At 37.6% G+C, this 19,215-nt stretch overlaps 1 protein-coding gene across 7 annotated transcripts in view; it reads left to right on the top strand.

The window, feature by feature from the left end:
• Positions 1-19,215, top strand: part of ncaldb (neurocalcin delta b) — a 37,391-nt gene that overhangs the window by 3,905 nt on the left and 14,271 nt on the right. The window lies entirely within an intron of this gene.

Below are 19,215 nucleotides of genomic sequence, written 5' to 3'. Positions count from 1 at the left end.
TCCTGCACCCACTCCAGCAGGGAGATAAAGAAGAGACTGTATTATAGATAGATAGATAGATAGATAGATAGATAGATAGATAGATAGAAGCTTGTGAAAGGACTTGGCAAATCACAGTTATATACAGTATTAAAACTAGAGGTTCAAAAAAGGGGTCCTCATAGCCGTACTAAAGAAGAACCACTTCTGGTTCTCTAAAGAACCTTTAATGGATGATTATTTGAGGGATTAAAGCTTTAGGCTATTCTTTCGTTGGCTCCTATTGTTCTCTGTTTTTTTCTTACCTCCCGAAGAACAGTGTGCCGACTACGCCACCCACACCAATAGATAGATAGATAGATAGATAGAGAGAGAGAGAGAGAGAGAGAGAAACTTGGCAAATTCCATAGATACACATTATTAAAACTAATGGTCCCTAAGGAGCGATAATATAGGAGAACCAGTTCTGGTTCTCTAAAGAACCTTTTATTGGATGGTTCTTTGGGGATTAAAGCTTTAGGCTATTTTTTTTATTGGCTCCTACTGTCCTCTGCTTTTGTCCTGCACCTGAAGAACAGTGTGCCAACTACGCCACCCACTCCAGCAGGGAGATAAAGAAGAGAGTGTTATAGATAGATAGATAGATTGAGAGAGAGAGAGAGAGAGAGAGAGAGATAGAGAGAGATAGATAAATAGGCACTTTGTTAATGCTGATGGAAATAAAAAAGTACATGGCAAATCATGTTTATAAATACTATTAAAACTAAAGGTTCCAAACAGGATTCTTTGGAGCGATACTATAGAAGAACCCCTTCTGTTTTTCTAAAGAACCTTTTAATAGATGATTGAGGGATTAAAGCTTTAGGCTATTCTTTTGTTGGCTCCTACTGTTCTCTGTTTTTGTCCTGCACATAAAGAACAGTGTGCTGACTACGCCACCCACTCCAGCTGCACAACTTAAATAAGTGATGAGAACTTCACCGATAGACAGATAGATACAAGTCCACACAACATACAGAATTAAAAGTAAAGGGTTGTTTGGAGCGATAATGTAGAGGAACCACTTTGGTTCTATAAAGAGCATTTCAATGGATGGTTCTTTGAGGGATTGAAGCTTCGGTCTGATCTTTTATTGATCTGTATTGTCCTCTGTATTTGTCCCACACCTGAAGAATAGTCTGACGACTACGCCACCCACTCCAGGCGTCTAGGTTCAGCCTATCAAAGTAAAGTGGGCAGTGCTATGCTATGACCACACCCATGCTCAGATGGGTCAGCTTTTTCCCTGAAGAGTTTATTAATTCTAACGGTTGTTATTTTTTTATGCTTTATGTAGTTAGAGAGCGATGCATCAGGAACTGTAAAAGTTCTACTGGAGAACCTTTATTTATTTATTAGAGCCAAACCAACAGAACTAGTGCTGTGCAGAACATTTTTAACACAGAAAATATCAAAAATCAAATCAAATCTTGACCTCAGAGTCAAATGTTGTATTAAACCTTCATCTTTACACCTCTGCTAATTGGTGATAGCTTACATTTATTGTGTTTATGATCAGATGCACCTTAAACAGTCTTTTCTTAGGAGCCGGTATGTGTTTATTGACATGTTCACCCACCGTGCTATGTGGGTGAGTGTCACTTTTCTGCTTGACTGCACTGAATAGGCTTCAAATTCATTCCCTCCATGTCTCAAAGCATTGCTGAGTCTCAGCGCGGTGTGGAGCTCGGTGTTGGAGTGCAATGCACTGTGCCTCAGAATCGTGCATCTATTCATGTGGAGCTCTGGGCCTGTATGAATGTTTAATGAAGAGTAGTGCATTATCTGGTAAAGGGGCTTTGCTTTATTATTATGATTTCAAGCGATTAAAGCTATTAACTCTTAATTCTAAGGCAAAAATGGCTATTTCTTTAATAATGTGATTTCTCAATGCCATCACCTTAATCATTCACACTTGTGATCTAAACATGATCTAACAAAACTGGCAATTTGCAGTTTTTTATTTTCTTTGTGTCACAAAATACAACTTAGAGCAAGTAAACGAGTATATTTATATATTCAGTATTTATAAAAGTCAGGGACAACCCTTCATTTATTTAATTTTAAGCACAAGTTGTTCATTTTTAAGGAGATATTAGATAATCCACTTGCATAATGAAGAAAAAAGTCAAAAGAATATAAGTGTAAAAACAGGAGTTTCCAAAACTGGAGTCCAAAAAATGATCAAAATCTACAGAGAAAGTGTGCCTCATAACAACAACCCACAACACCTGGTAGACATCAAAACTGCCCCCATCAGATAAACAGCACTTAAAGCTTTCATCTTTGAGAGAGAGGAGAAAATCAAACTGCTTCAGATCTGAAAACATCCACGGCTCGATAAGGGACTGACCACCCCAGAGTCCAGACCTCAACACCACTGAATGTGTTTGATTACTTCAGAAAATGATCAACCAGCTTCTAAGACTGAACTTTGGAGGTGTGTCTGCAGATTCTTTGAGAAACTGAAAGTGAGTCTCCTGAGAAGAATGGAAGCTGGAATAAAGGTAAAGAGTGGACACACTAAACTTAAAAATATGATATTATTTGATATTGTGATATTTTTTCCTGACTTGTGCTTAATGATGGATTGAACTGAAAATTAATAAATGAAGGGTGGTCTCTGACTTTTACCTGGTACAGTAGTGAACAGTTCAGTGGCCTTTTATTGCCAGTTGTGCTCTGATTGTGTGCACATTCAGCATCCAGCAATAAAGGCAGCATAAAGCTTCTTTTACACAGTGATAGGAAACACAGTAGCTCAAAGAAAGCTCCAGTTCCACATGCTGAGAACAAAGACCAATGCTCCGAAAGGACCACTGACAAAATCCTATGCATGAGAGAGTTAAACATACTGCAACAGCTACAGAAGCTGGGAAAAAAGAGTAAACATGAATGGAAATAATTAGCACTGAGCTGCAGGCAGTACCCTCAGTGCCTTCTATGCCTTAGAAAAGGCCTAATGATTTCTGTGAAATAAAAAATACGTGTGACGTTTAGTTATATGCTTATTGCATGATCTTATTTCATTTTTTAATATTTATTGGAAACAAAAGGGTTAAAATCTTGCAACGCTCAAAAGAAAATTAACCAATCAATCAATCAATCAATCAACTAATCAATCAATCAATCAACCTTTCTTTAAACTTGGATTACATTGAGGGAGTCCCCATTTGCAATGTAGCTGAGAAATCAGGGATTGAGAAGTTAAACATTAAAAACATAACAAATGCTAAAAAGTAATAATAATCATAGTGGTAGATTAAAAAACTAAAAAAAATCAATAAGCCATTAAATAACAATATAGTAACTTAATAAATAAGATAAAATATGGACACATAAAAATATGATTAATGAAATAAATAAAGAAATAAAATATAAAAGAAATCTGTGGTATCTACGTAGATACAACTAAGTAAACTCTTCCATTGGTCAGGTCTTCAGGGGCTGGACTGAAGGCCTTACACATTAGATTAACTATTTGCTTGCTTTGATTTAAAATGGGAGCAATTTTGTGAAGAGAAATTGTCATTCGAGTCCTTTTGGAAGTGTGGAAGACTGTGAATATGAGTCACAGTCCAAGCAGTGTTCCGGTTAGTTGTTAGGAATGGAAAACAGTGGCAGTAGCTCTCTGTCAGAACTTTTTCCCTCTTTTTTGACATAGTTTTGATGTAGTTTTGACTGAGCTCAAGGCCTACCACTAATAGCCATGGTTCACCATTAAACTGCAGCTATTCCATGCCTGAGCTCCTGTGAATGCTAATCTGTGTTAGCTTTGCTCATTTTGTTTCAGATGCAATGAACCACAGGCTAATATCCTCCATGCAGCCATTTCCAATGATTGATAGCAGCGAAAGATCGCAGAAGTAAACCTCTCTTAGGCTCTGCGCTAAAAATATGACCCCAACAAATATTTACCCTCACTCCCAGCGGCGTAGACCGGCTCTGCCGTCATCGCGCCCGGCTGTAATGACAGAACGCGCTCCACTCCAGACTTTGAGTGCCGTTCTCACAGATGCTTCAGACTCCAAGAATGACAGAGGATTGTATTAGGGTTAAAGAAGGATAGTTTACCCAGAGTTCACGCTAATTTTAGGCCCAGATTGATGGTTGGGGCTGAGGTTTGGGTTTAAATGTGAACAGGAGGGAAAAAAAAGTCAGGCTAAATGACTGGGGGCCTCAGAAACATAGAAATCTCTGATTCGTTTTATGTCCAAATGTAAAAATAGACTGGATTGAAACTCGGTGACCTTGTGCCGGACATTGTATAACCAGTTTATAGCAAGACACAATCGCGAGATTTATTTTTTTAGTGCATACATGCGGTACGGTTCGTCCGCTCTGGGTCTAAGATTGGTTCTCAGAGTTTGCTTGTTCTTTTTTTGCACATCTAAATAAGACTCTTGCATCAATTTGAAGGCTCAGTTCTTTGATATTAAAGGGCCCATATATACATATTATATATATATATATATATATATATATAATATCTAATTTTTCCCCCCTGCAGCCCACTTAATGTGTGAGTTTATATACCCGACACATTTATAATTCAATTTTATATGATTTTCCAACATTTTAATTTGAAATTAAGCAGATACTTTTTTTTAATTGCTCTGCCTTTAAGACTAATTTATGTAAATGAGCTCTGTCCTGTTTGGCTGCCCTGTATTGTGCCTTGTAAATTTGGAGCTAAAGTGATGTATGCTGAATGGGCTGATATATATGAACGTCTGTGACATCACAAAAACAATTCATTCATTTTTTTGCAGTTCAGTTACCATATATAGACTGTATGCAGGTACATTTTTAAAATTTAACACTGTTTATGTAAAACACCAACCTATTTATTTTTTTTTTAAATGAGGAAAATCCTATTTTTTCACATGCTATATTAGCCAAATAAATTATAATAAATAATTATATGCACCCTTTAAAGGAATAGCCAGTAATATCTGCAACCAAACATGCTAATGTTTCTGGCTAGTAGTGAACGGAAGCCTCGTGCATCATGCTAATTGATGGCTGTGGTCATTTATTGTCAGAGCAGGTCATGGGTCAGTGGTGAAGTTAGCTGAGTGGGAGAGGATCAGAGATGTGTTAAAATATTGCTCAAAAGAGAGTGGACCATCACCTTTGACCTTTAAATCCCTGAGTAATTGCTGACCAGTGCTAAAAATATCCCCCCAGTACACAAAATCCATCCCCAGCATCCAGCAACTCTGTTCTCTTAGCACAACTTCAGCTTAGATTCATCAGTGCTCAGATAGCATGTTAATCTGGGTTTTGCTAACTTGTTAACAACTACAAAAACTCAGATTACTGTGTTGACTTTAACATCTCTATGTGTTAAAAACTCATTTCTATATCAGGACCACTATGCTAACTTGTTAGACAGCTGTGTGTTTGAAAAACAGTCAAAAACTGATTTATTTTGGAGTTGAACCCACAATTTAGTTGGCGCTAGTGCTACCCGCTAGCTAGGTCTCCGTCTATCACACATTACAACCAAGCTAGGAGGATGAAGGCTAGAACATTCTTCCCCTAAGTTACATCTTTTCAAACTGCTGCTAACACAACGTCACTGGAGGTCACCATGCTCAACGCCAGCTGCTAATCCTGTTATGATGGCTAGCAGATGCCAACTAGCATCACACTGAGTGATGCTAACCTGAGTTATTGTTCTTAAAGCTCTACTCATTTTTATGAGGTCCTTCTAACTATTGTCTAAAGTTTTTGCTGTGTTTTGAACTTGATTTCTGTTGAGAGATTGTTAAATTACTTTTTTCTGCCATTTTCTTCTGTATGATTTGAGTCAGATTTTTGAGTCGAAATTTGGCATCAGATCTGCCAAAGTACCAGTCAGAGTTAGCAGTATGTTTACGCCACGTTCCACGTGAAGTGACCGCTCTCCAGCTGCTCCGAGTCCCAGATAAAACTCCCAGCAAGCAGCTTATTTAAGCTTTTCTAAATGTGTTAACGGTGCTTGTTTTGAAGGTTTATTACACAAATGTTGGTAGCGTAGCTAGATGCTGTTTCCTGTGTTAGCCACCTGTTGCAGGATGCTACTGTGAGTGATTAACTTTATTAACTATAGGAATAACATGATACGTTAACTTAGTAATACATTAGCTACCCTCCCCTAATATCAAGGCTCCTTTTGTTTCCCCACAATTGTGCTTTACAGGTGTGGTGTACAAAAATACATACGAGAAGTTTCTCCACGGTGTCTAAAAATATGACCGTGCTGACTCATAACAGGACCTCGTGTGACTTGAGACCTCGGTTCAGCAGTTAGCTAGGTAGGTTTATATAGGTTACGGATATAACCTGCTGTTCGGAAATCAGAAATTATGTGACCGTGATCTTCCTGTCATAAGAGGAAAGCCTGAATTCTCCAATATTATCCAAAAAAATTACTATCAGACAGCCTGGTCACCTTTTTTCACCATTCAGAGAGCAGTCAAGAAGAGCTAAGTGGTTTCCCTGCTAATAATCATTATAATTAATGATACTTGATAATAATTATACGTAATACTATTAAATTGTGTCAGCTGATCAATATTTCTTGTAAATAACACTGGTGAACACATTTTTTGTGCCATATCTTCACTATTTAAACAGAACTGCAAACACTTAAAACCATGTTGACAGGAGCTGTTAGCGGAAACAAGCTAATTTTTGGAAAGGCTTGATTCTGTGCGCTTCAGTCATTGTTGTCTGTTGGCCTGTGGTGTGAAATTCACTGCAGAGCTAATTAATGAGCTCATAAACATTGGCACATTGTTTACTTTTGCTGGATGCTAACCATGATGCTGTTGTATGCTAGAACAACTGCTGTTACCCGTTAGCCTTGAATTTAGGACACATTTCCTTTTTCTGCAGCGTTGTGGTGTTGTAGATGTGCTTAGCCTGTGTTTAGGGCTCTGACATGCACCAAAGTCATTGATATGCTGCCTCGTTTTGGCTTGCCAGTCATTTGTTTATCAAATATTGGTTTTATAATAGCTCGTTCAAGCAAAATGTCATCGTCATTTAACATTTTTCTCAGTCAAAGGCCTCACTGGCCGTGCAGCGACAGGCTAAATGTCAGGGTTAAAAGGAAGTCGTTTCAGAAGAACACTGTGAGGCTTATTTGAGTTGAGGTTTGATGAGTGTCAGAGGAGGAACCTTGTTTCTTCTGCATTAAAAAGTGTCTGAAATCTGTAATTCTTGGCCTTGTTGGCGTGAGATTACAGCGCTAAGTGTTTTTGGGGAGGGCTAAAGGAAGTAGCTGCTGAGGGACGTGGTGTGAGGACAGTTTGGAAGTCCAGCGCAGCTTCTCCCTCACAATAACATCACTGTCACGGTCAGAAAATAAACACAGAGCGGCTCCTGACATTAACCCTTAGATGTTACAGCTATTCCTGGCAATAGCGAAAGCCAGCAGGGAACATGCAGGGCCTTCTAGGCCTTCAGAGAGGGTTAAACAATTTCCATGAAATAAAAAAATACTTGTCTGTAATTTTTTGTTCATTTATATTTAATGGAATCATAATGCATCATAATTTTAACTCTGCAAACTATTAAAGTAATTATTTTATTTAATTGTTTAGTTTCTGGTGAACCACTTAAAATCCCAGGCTTATGATATACTAAGGCTTATTATTCAGTAACTACAGGGACTGGTTGAGCTATTCTTAGGTTATAGAACTGTGTAATAAAACTTTGGGCCTAACACGTTAGATTAACTACCAACATAATTAGGAATCAGCCAATCAAGTTTCTATTTACAATGGACAGAATAAATTTCATGAGAAAAAGATGTCACTCTAGTCCTTTTAGAAGTTCTAGATATGCCACTGACTGTGAGTAAGAGTCGTAACAGGTTCCGGTTAGTTGTTAGGAATGGAAAACAGTGGTGGCAGCTCTATGACAGAACTCTTTACTGAGTCACTGTAAAACTGACACATACAAGCTCAGATATATAAGGTCTGTTACAAGCTTCACATGTCTGTGTTTAACATAGAATGGCCAAAAAATGTTCATGTGCACCAGGGTTAGCTTAGCGACTTCATATTATTAGAAATCCCATAGGTGTGCTAGTTAGCATTATCACATAGATAGGGTTTTTTTTTCCCTCATTTCTTCGACAACTATGACCTGAACTGAAGGCCCAGCTCTGCTTAAATCATGATTTCACTGATTTCACATCAGTGAAATCATGATTTAAGCAGAGCTGGGCCTTCAGTTCAGGTCATAGTAGCTGGGAGGGATTACAGTAAGGAAAGTGAATGTGAGGGATGCTAGCAGAAGTTAGCATTATCGTTTGCCGTTAATGGCCCAAACAGAAGGTGTAGCTCTAATAGTCACAGTTCGCCACTGCCAAAATCACACTGTCGTCATGCTGTCATTGAGTCGGAGCTCATTGAAGCACAAGCGGAGAAACTGTGCAGACTGTGCAGATTGTAAATGAAGATTATTCTTCTGTGTACAGTCTTGCTTTGCATCCTTTGCATCCTTTGCTGTTTTCGTCATTTCTTGACATGAAAACAAACAGAAGAAAAGTCAGAAGTGAAGATACAAACCTGTGCATATACAGTTGTGTGCAAAAGTTTCTGCACCCCAGGTCAAATTCAATGTTTTGTTTATTTTTTTTCAAGTGTAAATAAGTGAACACATCCTCTATAGAGAACACACTTCTGCACATTTTAATGCGCAATTATTGTTTATTTGCTGAATTTAACATTTTGTGGGAAAAAATGAAAACATGAAATGTGGCCTCTGCAAAAACTATGGCACATTTTGTTTTGATGATTTTTTTCAGCAAATAAATAGACGTGTTGCACTAAAACTTGCAGAAAAATGTTTTTAAGTGTGTTCTCTGTTATCTGACTTATTTACACAAATCAACAAAAACATGTAATCTAACCAGAGCACCCAAACTTTTGCATACAAATATATATGTAGTTCATTATGTAACCATGCAATTGAATATGGCAATACATTACAATACAGCAAAACGTCAGTGATAACTCTCGATATCTAAGCGTTAAATGCCTGCTCTTAAGTCTCTCTCTCTATTTCTCTCTCTCTCTCTCTCTCTCTCTCTCTCTCTCTGGCTGTCCCTCTCCCTCTCCTTCTCGGGATTACGCTGAGGCTTGGTGGGGTTAAGCTGTGGCTATAGGATATAAATAAGAGCTCATGAGTGTTATGTAAGTAGCACACAAGGTGTCTTGTTCCAGGAGAGAGAGAGCTGAAGGGACAGGTAGCTCCAGGACTCTCTGCTGCGCTTCTTAACAGGCCAAACCAGGTGCTGACCTTGACGCGGTGCCCACAGCGCTCAGTGTGGGTGTTAAGATAGGATGGTTTGAAGGCGGTGATGTGGCTGCGCTGATTCTCATTGGCTGAGCTGCAGTAAAATGCTCAACACACACACGACGGCACGAGTTCTGTATTAATGCAGCACAGCCTGCTGTTCATGAAGTAACTGTTTACTGCAGTTTTTATTAATAGCAAAATTAGTTAATGAACATCGCTGCATTCTGTCATGTTGTGTTTTGTGGATGTTTTATAAAAGCAGTAATTAACTCAGGGTGTGTTATAATGATTTTACACTGTAAGGCATGGCCTTCTGCAACTTATTGTTTTAATGACTGATTATAATAATATTTAATAAGGTATATTCTCACATTTTTGCCAAAATATACTATATAATCTGGCTATTTTCAAACGTAAAATCTAACAAAACACTGCATTGTGCATAGTTTTTATTGTCTATAATCCTCTACTGTGTAAGTAGTTTGTCCAGGTACAGTTATTTTTCAAAATAATTCTGAATCCTAAGAAAATATTTGAACAAAATTAAATAATGATGAAATTCAAGACTGAATAACTGTCAAAAGAATCATAATTTGAGACTGAATTGTTTTCTACAGAACTGTGATTTGAAATTGACTCATTTCCTGAAGAATTGTAATTTTAGACTGAATCAGTTTCTAAACAATCACTCTTTAAGATTGTATCATTTTCTAAGGAATGATAATTTGAGATTGATTTGTTTCTCTTAAAGAATCCTAATTTGAAACGGAATCATTTCCTAAAAAATTGCCATTTGAAATTGAATTATTTCCTAAAAAAAATCATAATTTAAGATGGAGTTGTTCGCTAAAGAATCATAAATTGAAATGTAATCATGTTCTACAGAATTGTGATTTGAGAGTGGATTGTTTTTCTAAAGAATCATAATTTTATATTGAATAGTTTTCTAAGGAAATGTGATTTGAGGTTGAATAGTTTTCTAAGGAATTGTGATTTGAAATTGACTCGTTTCCCAATGAATTTTAATTTTGGCCTGAATCACTTTTGAAACAATCCTACTTTAAGACTGAATCATTTTCTAAGGAATGATACTTTGAGATTGACTTTTTCTAAAGAAGCCTAATTTGAGATCGAATCATCTCCTAAAGAAATGTAATTTGAAACATCATAATTTGAGACTGAGCTGTTAGCTAAAGAACCACTATTTGAAATGGAATTGTTTTATATAGAATTGTGATCATTTTCTAAAGAAATTGATTGAATTGTCTTCCAAAGAATCATAATCTGAATTTAAATTGTTTTCTACAGAATTGTTATTGCTGATTTTCTAAAGAATAATAATTTGATATTAGATCATTTGCTGTAGACTCATTTACAAATTATAAGAGTTGTTGAGTTTCTTGTGTTCAGCATTTCAGTGTATAAAACTGCAGAGCATTTCCTCTCAGTGAGGGTTTGCTGTTAATGCTAATCGGTTGGGAAAACAGTCCTCTGTGTGCTGACCGTACACGTCTGATATGAATCAGTCACTTAATGAATGGCCAGACCTTGACAAACAGAATAAAAATGCATGTAGGAGAAATTTGCTGCTGATATTTATGGACGGGCTGACGTATCTTAGTACCTTTCAGAAGCATCATTTATTCATGTTCAAAAGCAAAGCTGAGTCACCAGCAACACGTAAAAGCAGCCTATTATTCTGTGATGCAGTGTAAAGGCTTTAGAAAAGTGGCTTAGCGTCCGGAGGAGGATGCTGTTTACTCAGCGTGAGGCCGCTGAAGGACTCTGGCCTACAGTCTACTGAAAATAAGCAAAGATACAGCGACTAAACAGTCAAACGTACGGAATGCAGCTTGTTTGTCCACATGCAAATCTCAGAAATGCTCACAGAAGAGTATAGAGTGCTACCAAAGATGGTATGAAGCGTATGATGAAGGCTTCTATTAAAGGAAGCATAGGATTGTATTTCACTGCCCCTTTTCTAACAATCAGAAAGCCTTTATTATATGACGGCTGTGGACGAAATGTTATAAAGCTTTAAAAACAACCAAGAAACAATGAAATTAAATCCAAAAAGGAATTAGACACTAAATGGAACTAAGGAGAAAGCAGATTACTCACTAACGTGCTTGAGTGGAAGTAAAAGTACGATCACTGGAAGTACAATGTACAACATACTTCAAAAGTTTGGGCGCCACATGTTCCATATTTTTTATAGGTCCATATTTGTATAATTCGAAATTTGTGTTGGTTTAGTGTAAATAAGTGAACACATCCTCTACAGAGAACACACTTCTGCACATTTTAATACACAGTTGCTGTTTATTTTGCTGAATTTAACATTTGGTGGCAAAAATAAGACAAGAAAATGGCGTGTGCAAAAGTTATGGCACATTTTATGTCAAACGCAGCAAATAAACAGAAACTGTGCTCTAAAATTTGCAGAAAAATCTCATATTTCAGTGTGTTCTTTGTAGAGGATGTGTTAACTTATTTTCACTAAGAAAATCAACAAAACGTGTCTTTTGACAAGGGGTGCATAAACTTTTGCACACAGCTGTACATTATCTGTTGGCAGTTACTGACTAGACACAGTATTTTAGTAGTAATTCAGACTAGATGCAGTGTTCTTCTTAGCCAATACTGAATAATTCATAGTGGGTAGTGAATGAGTACATTAGTGCATCTGGTTAGTTCATAACTCTACAAATGAATCTGACTGCTGAAGTTTTCACATCACAGACTAAAATAAGACCCCAAGGAAACAGCTTTTCAGCATGAATGGCATTTGTGGTATGCACCACTGGCATGTTATAGTTTATGTTTGTTTGTAACCAAGCCAGTTCACAATCTGTCCCACACAGCTTTCCAACAAATATTTACACAAAACTTTCCCAGCACAGGCCACGTGTCCCCCAAAAGAGCCTCAACACGTTAGCAGGAGAGCACTAAACGCTCACTGCTGACTGGAGACAGATGTGTAGAGGAACCTAAAGCCATTCTCCAGTTCAATTACTGTTAAGTGGCAGTAAATGTAACCTTTCAAAAACAGCTCTTAGCAGAAAGTGTTCTATGTAGTACTGGAAATACTGTACTCTTTAAACTATGGTAGTTCTTCAGGGCAATGCTGTAGAAGAACCACTTTTGGTTCACTAAACAACTTTTCAATGGATGATTTTTTTTAAAGAATCATATTTTGCAAATGAGGTTTGTGCATTTAAAGAACCTCCGTGTCAGGTAAAGGTTCTATTCCAATTAATGTTTTTTTTTGTCCTAGAACTGTATGGAAAAGCCAGGAACCAGTTTTTGGAGAGCCACTTTTGGTAAACTAAAAAACCTTACAGTGGGTGGCTCTTTAAAGAACCATTTACGTAAATGAGGTGTGGGTTTAATCAACATCCACATCATATAAAAGTTCTATACCTTTATATGTTTTTCTTAGAACCTTACAGGAAGGCCGAGAGCCAGTTCTTTGGAGCAATGCCACAGAAGAACCATTTTTGGTTCTCTAAACATCATATAAAGGTTCTCTGCCAATATAAGGGTTTCTCATAGAGCAATAGAACCAGATAGGAAATCCAGAAACCATTTAGGCACTGTTATTTTAAGAGTGTATGACTTGTAATATTAACAGAAACCTTTCTGGTGCTATTTAGAACCATTTTAAAAGGTTCTTTAAAGAAAAAGCCATATATAAGAAGTTCTACCTTATGGGGAAAAACTATTTTACCAAGCAAAGAACCACTTAAGGATTGAAATGGTTCTTTGAGTAGTCATGGTTCTATATATAACTACTGCCTTTACTAAAGAAATATCAGGTCCAAAAACCACTTAAGTCCTGAGTTACTGCAGTGGAACGTCTGAGACGTTTATCAGCGTAGGAACTGAAGATTGCACGGTTCTACTCTTCTCATTCTGGATCCTTTTGGTCTCAAATAAAACGCCAGTGAATGAGGCTGGGGAGGAAGTAGATGACTCTTGGTCCCAGAGCGACGTTGTTGACATTTTTCCTCCGTCTCGCTCAGCAGATGTTGCGCTATATGTTTGTCTTTCCTCCTATAATCCCTCTCAGGTCTGTCGTAATAACGCTTTACTGTGGCTGAATGGAGACGTATGGGACAGATGACAACGGTATTCAGAGCGCTAATTCCGCTTCCAGTGCACTTCCCGTCGCAAAGACCAATACGCAGAGATGGATAATAATCCCTCAACATCTGTTCAGTTTAGAGAGGCCAGTTCCTTCCTCTTTAATGGCTTTCAGTGGGTTTCAGGTGAACACAGCACATAACCACATAAAATAGCCTTTGCGTGGCCATAATGATAAGGATGTTGCAGCACCGTCAGTATAGACTGATTGTGTAATGTTGGGCGGGGGGTGGGGGGGCGGTATTTAGCTGTAACTGCTCCTGTAAGTGGTAGTTTCTGTGCGCATGGCGATTTGATATGATCTTTTTTCCACTGGCAGATAATTGTGTTTGTTTCAGTGAAGTTAAACTGTACTACAGTCAGTATTTCTCTAAGAACTACCTGCTAGAACTGAATTTAGAGCCAACTAAATATTTTTCTCATAATTCATTTTCCTTATGACTTTATTGTATAATATTTATAGTAGATTTAGAGAACTTACTGAGTAACTCATAGTGGATATGGAATAATTCATAGTAGATACTGAAAATTTTGCAGAAGGTATTGAATAATTCATAGTAGATACTGAATAATTCATAGTAGATACTGAATAATTCATAGTAGATACTGAATAATTTGTAGTAGATACTGAATAATTCATAGTAGTTACTGAATAATTCATAGTAGATACTGAATAATTCATAGTAGATACTGAAAAATTTGCAGAAGGTATTGAATAATTCATAGTAGATACTGAATAATTCGTAGTAGATACTGAAAAATTTGCAGAAGGTATTGAATAATTCATAGTAGATACTGAATAATTCATAGTAGATACTGAATAATTTGTAGTAGATACTGAATAATTCATTGTAGTTACTGAATAATTTATAGTAGATACTGAATAATTTGTAGTAGATACTGAATAATTCATAGTGGATACTGAAATGAAATATCTTTATATTAAATATAAAGATTAAAGCTGAATAATAAGTTTGAAGTTATGTGGTTAAATAAAGATGAGTTTTTTGCGTTGTCCTGGCAGTGATTTTGATTGTAGACGTTTGTTGCTCACCGTTAGATTACAAAATGTAATTGTTTTTGTTTTACTTTCGTATTTAAAGCATCAGTCTAAATGGGCTTTCTGAGCTCTTTTTGATCCTATTGGGCCTTGGATGTTTCTATGGTCACCTGTTCCTCCCTCGCCCTGGAGACACCTGAAGCATGCGGTCCGTCACCGTGGCATTGCGTAACCATGGCGTCACCAGGGCACTAACAGAGGCTGTAATAGTCTTAGGGTTAATTTGAGTCTCTGATCTTTGAGCCTAGAAATAGTGTTGGGAGGTTTGATCCAGCGGGCTGTGCTGGGGGGGTTATAAATACGAGCTAAGCCCGGCTCCTCAGGACACAAGGCCCTGCCCTCAGGGGGGATCAGCGGCAATGTCATCACCATACACCTGGAACATACATGAGAGAAAGAGGACTGAGCTGGAGACGCCTGACACGAACTCATGGAGAAACAGAGAGAAAGGGACTTTTAACTGATCTTGGACTTTAGACTAAAATCCCTTTGCTTTGAGTGACTCTATACCTTAGTTTATTATTTTATTAAAACTAATGACTGAACATTCCATTTTGTCACTACTGTAACAATCATAACACCAAATTGTACCAAATGTTTCAGTAGTGATTCTTTCAGTAGTGACAATTTTAGCTCGTTTTGAGCAGAACTCAAAAACGCAGCCAGTACATGACCAGAAAACACAGCTTTGAACAGCTGTTCATCATATTTTTCATTAAAACACAAAATTTACCTACTTGCAGAAAATATATGTTTCAGTAGTGACGATTCGTAATGTTCCACACTGATTTTCAGATTTTGGGACACATTTACTTCAAAACAATGGGATCTAACTGCTCACCATGTGGCCATGAGGGACAGGGATGCAGCCTCACTTCATGCTCTAAAATGCAGGGGCGTGGCTAAAATAAGGCTCCGCCCACCGAGTAAAACTCTTTGTGTTCTGGTAGTGACATGAAAACATAGAACAGCATTTTATAATAACATACTTTTATTTAAACGTTTAACTCTAAAACTTCTAATTAATAATCAGTTACATTAATATTTAGATCCTAATTCTCTTTTTTAAAGGTTTAGTTTCGTTCTGTTGTGTTGGTTCAGCTCCTGTTCTGCTTTACGGTTGAACACTCCTCTCTTTTGGGAGCTTTAGCATTTTGTTTTAGACCAGAAGGATCCAAAAAGAGAGAAATAGAGTTGTACAGTCTTCAGTTCCTCCACTGAGAGAAGCTGGATGGAGTAAGAAGTTCCACTGCAGTTCTAGAAGTTACTCAGTACTCTGGTAGTTCTTGAGTTGCTAATTTTGTATCTCTATTCAGGTTGTTTTTTGAAAGGTACTTTCACTTTTACTAGTAATAGTCGTTTCACTGGAGGTTGGGATTAGCATGCACACCTCGGTCTGCCTCTGTTCAGAGATGATTACTCATCGAGGCTCTTCACAAAGTTTCCAGCATCTTAAGACGCTTCAAAGCCAGAGAAAAACAAAACACTAATTATCTGCTGATGCTGATTTGTTTACCGTGTGTGTGTGTGTGTGTGAGAGTGTAAGTGCGTGAGTGTGTGTGTGTGTGAGTATGTGCGTGTGTGTGTGTCAGTGCGTGAGTGTGTGTGCGTATGTGTGTGAGTGTGTGTGAGTGTCAGTGCGTGAGTGTGTGTGTGTGTGTGTATGTGTGTGTGTCAGTGCATGAGTGTGTGTGTGTGTGTCAGTGCGTGAGTGTGTGTGTAAGAGTGTGTGTGTGTGTGTGTGTGTGTGTGTGTGTGTGTGTGCGTGTGAGATTCCACACTCTGTCTGTTTGATTCATAAACTGAGCTCATTGTAGTGCCAGATTAATTGATTGATTGAGGAAGTGTCTCAGAGTGAGAGTGAATTTCCTCTCCGCTTCGTTGCTAATGGCCAGATTAGAAAGTCTGTCGCCATGACAACACGGCGCAATATTATGCAAATGCAGCAAAGCCATTAAGCAATTAAAATGACGACTGATGGCGATGCCGTTACCCTCCTGCAGAGCGAAGGAGCATTTCAGTATTCAGGATATTCAGTATTCCCTACTGCCAAACAACAACACGGGTGGTGTTTGGATTCAGTTCAGCTCTGCAGTAAAAAACAAACAACAAGGTAAACGAAAAAGTGCAAGACAAAACAATCTGTGAACATTTGGTGTTTCAAATGTCTGATATGATATGATTACATTACAATAGTGCAAATACAACAGAGTAATACTAATAGTGCACATACAGCAGAGCAATTATAATAGTGCAAATACAATAGTGCAAATTCAACAGAGCAATACTAATAGTGCAAATACAACAGAGCAATACTAATAGTGCACATACAGCAGAGCAATACTAATAGTGCACATACAGCAGAGCAATACTAATAGTGCAAATACAGCAGAGCAATTATAATAGTGTAAATGCAGAAATGCAGCAGAGCAATAATAATAGTGCATATTCAACAGAGCCGTTATAATTATAATAGTGCAAATACAACAGAGCAAAACTAATAGTGCATATACAGCAGAGCAATTATAATAGTACAAATACAACAGAGCAAAACTAATAGTGCATATACGGCAGAGCAATTATAATAGTACAAATACAATAGTGCAAATTCAACAGAGCAATGCTAATACTGCACATACAGCAGAGCAATTATAATAGTGCAAATACAATAGTGTAAATACAGCAGAGCAATAATAACGGTGCAAATACAGTGGAGCAATTATAATAGAGCAAATACCACAGAGCAGTTACAATAGTGCAAATACAGCAATGTGCAGTAATGTATGTGCAAACACTAAATTAGTGCAAATACAGCAGTGATGCAGTAAAACACATGCAAATGTTACAATAAAGTAAATACAGTACAGTAATTACAATAGTGTGAGAACAATTATCATCAGACCCCTTTCATATATTAAAGGGTGGGTCATCTAGATTTCCTTTCCTTGTTTCGAAAGGATGCAAATATTGTTCTAACGTTAGCTGTGCTAGTCAGCAATGTAGTGGATGAGCTGCTAATGTTAGCATGCTGGCTAACTGCAGTAACATGCTGTTGGCGGTATCACTTCTAGGGTCACTCTGATGCCACCAGTCTCACTTCATCTCTAACATTCATTTCTTTATAAGGTAAATATATTGATCTAGTCTAGCACTTGTAATAGCTTTAGGAATAGCAAATACATTTTGATACATAGAAGAACGTTTGGTGGGTCAAAAGCTGGTCTGGACTCAAATGCAGCAGTATGGAAGACAGGCAGGGTTTAGGCTGAGTTTAGGCCTATGTGAAGCAGTGTAGTGAACTCTCAGGGCCTTCTAGGCCTTTTATTGAATAGAGCCATCATTCTTGTTGTGTTGTTGTTTATAATTATTTCATACATAAGTTTTGGTTTGAAAACAAAATTATTAAAAAGCTCTTTCATTGGTTAGGACTTCAGGAGCTGGACTGAAGGCCTTACTCATAAGGTTAACTTCCAACATACATCAGCCAATCAGGTTTTGATCCACAATTAGACCAATTTAATGAGAAGAAATGTCAGTCTAGTCCTTCTGGACGTTCTAGATACATCACTGACTGTGAATAAGAGTCGGAGTCTAAGCAGGTTTGGATTAGTTGTTGGAAAACAGCGGCAGCAGCTCTCTGTCAGAACTCTTTACTGAAAGAGTCACTGTAAAACTGATACATACAAGCTCAGATATATGATAATGTTTGTTACAAGCTTCACATGTTTGTATTTAACTTCTGTTAATATGCACCAGTGTTAACGTAACGATAGCGTATTATTAGAAATCCCATAGGGGTGCTAGCAGAAGTAAGCATTATCATATAGATAGGGTATTTTTTCATTTCTATGACCTGAACCAAAGGCCCAGCTCTGCTTAAATCATGATTTACTACTGATGTGAAGCAGCTGGGAGGGATTACAGTAAGGAAAGTGAATACGAGGCACACAGAGATGAAGAAAGACAAGAAATATCATTTTTGGCGTGCAAAGAAATACATAAATGGAAATTCTACAGACTAATTTATGGTCTTGACCATTACTGTCAGTGAATATCTGGATTAATAGCAGCCTTCTTCCTGCCTGTGCAGGAGCTCCAGTCCTGCCTTTAAAGTGATAGTCTTAAGTTCATGGAAACTTGCATCAGTTAGCATTGTGTACGCTTGATTTTATTCCAGATTATTCTTTGAGTTGCTTGTGGAACTGCTGTATGTGACTAGGGCCTGGTCTGCTGGAGCACAGATTAAAGAAGAAATTCCTGCATAATTACATGGCTAAGATGTAAACAGAGCGGTTCAGAGTGGTTTGGTGTGAAACGCTCCGTTCTAGAGAAACTTACAGAGTCAGAACTGTTCACAGTGGTGGTGATAGGAACCAGACGTCCACCTCTAAAAGCTCCCACACATAAAGTTACTACATGAAATGGTTATGAATTCACTGCCTGATGACTGAGACACTGTTTTATGATAGTTATGAGAAGATTTTGGCCTAAAAATCCATTCATGATGGAGGGATACATAATATGCAGGGTGTTGTGAGGCAAAATAGTCCCCAAAGAAAACGTATTATTTCAGATTTTCCACTATTTTCCCATCATCAACATTCTATATAAAACTCAGTAGACACGTGTAGCTTCACTTGTGTTTTTGGATAGTAAATAAAATGGCTAAAAAGATCTTCAAGGTTCTTCAA

The sequence above is a fragment of the Colossoma macropomum genome, unplaced genomic scaffold, assembly GCF_904425465.1.
Source record: "Colossoma macropomum unplaced genomic scaffold, Colossoma_macropomum, whole genome shotgun sequence".
Lineage (NCBI taxonomy): Eukaryota > Metazoa > Chordata > Actinopteri > Characiformes > Serrasalmidae > Colossoma > Colossoma macropomum.
The sequence above is the reverse complement of the archived record's forward strand: the minus strand, read 5'-3'. Positions and strand labels throughout refer to the sequence as shown.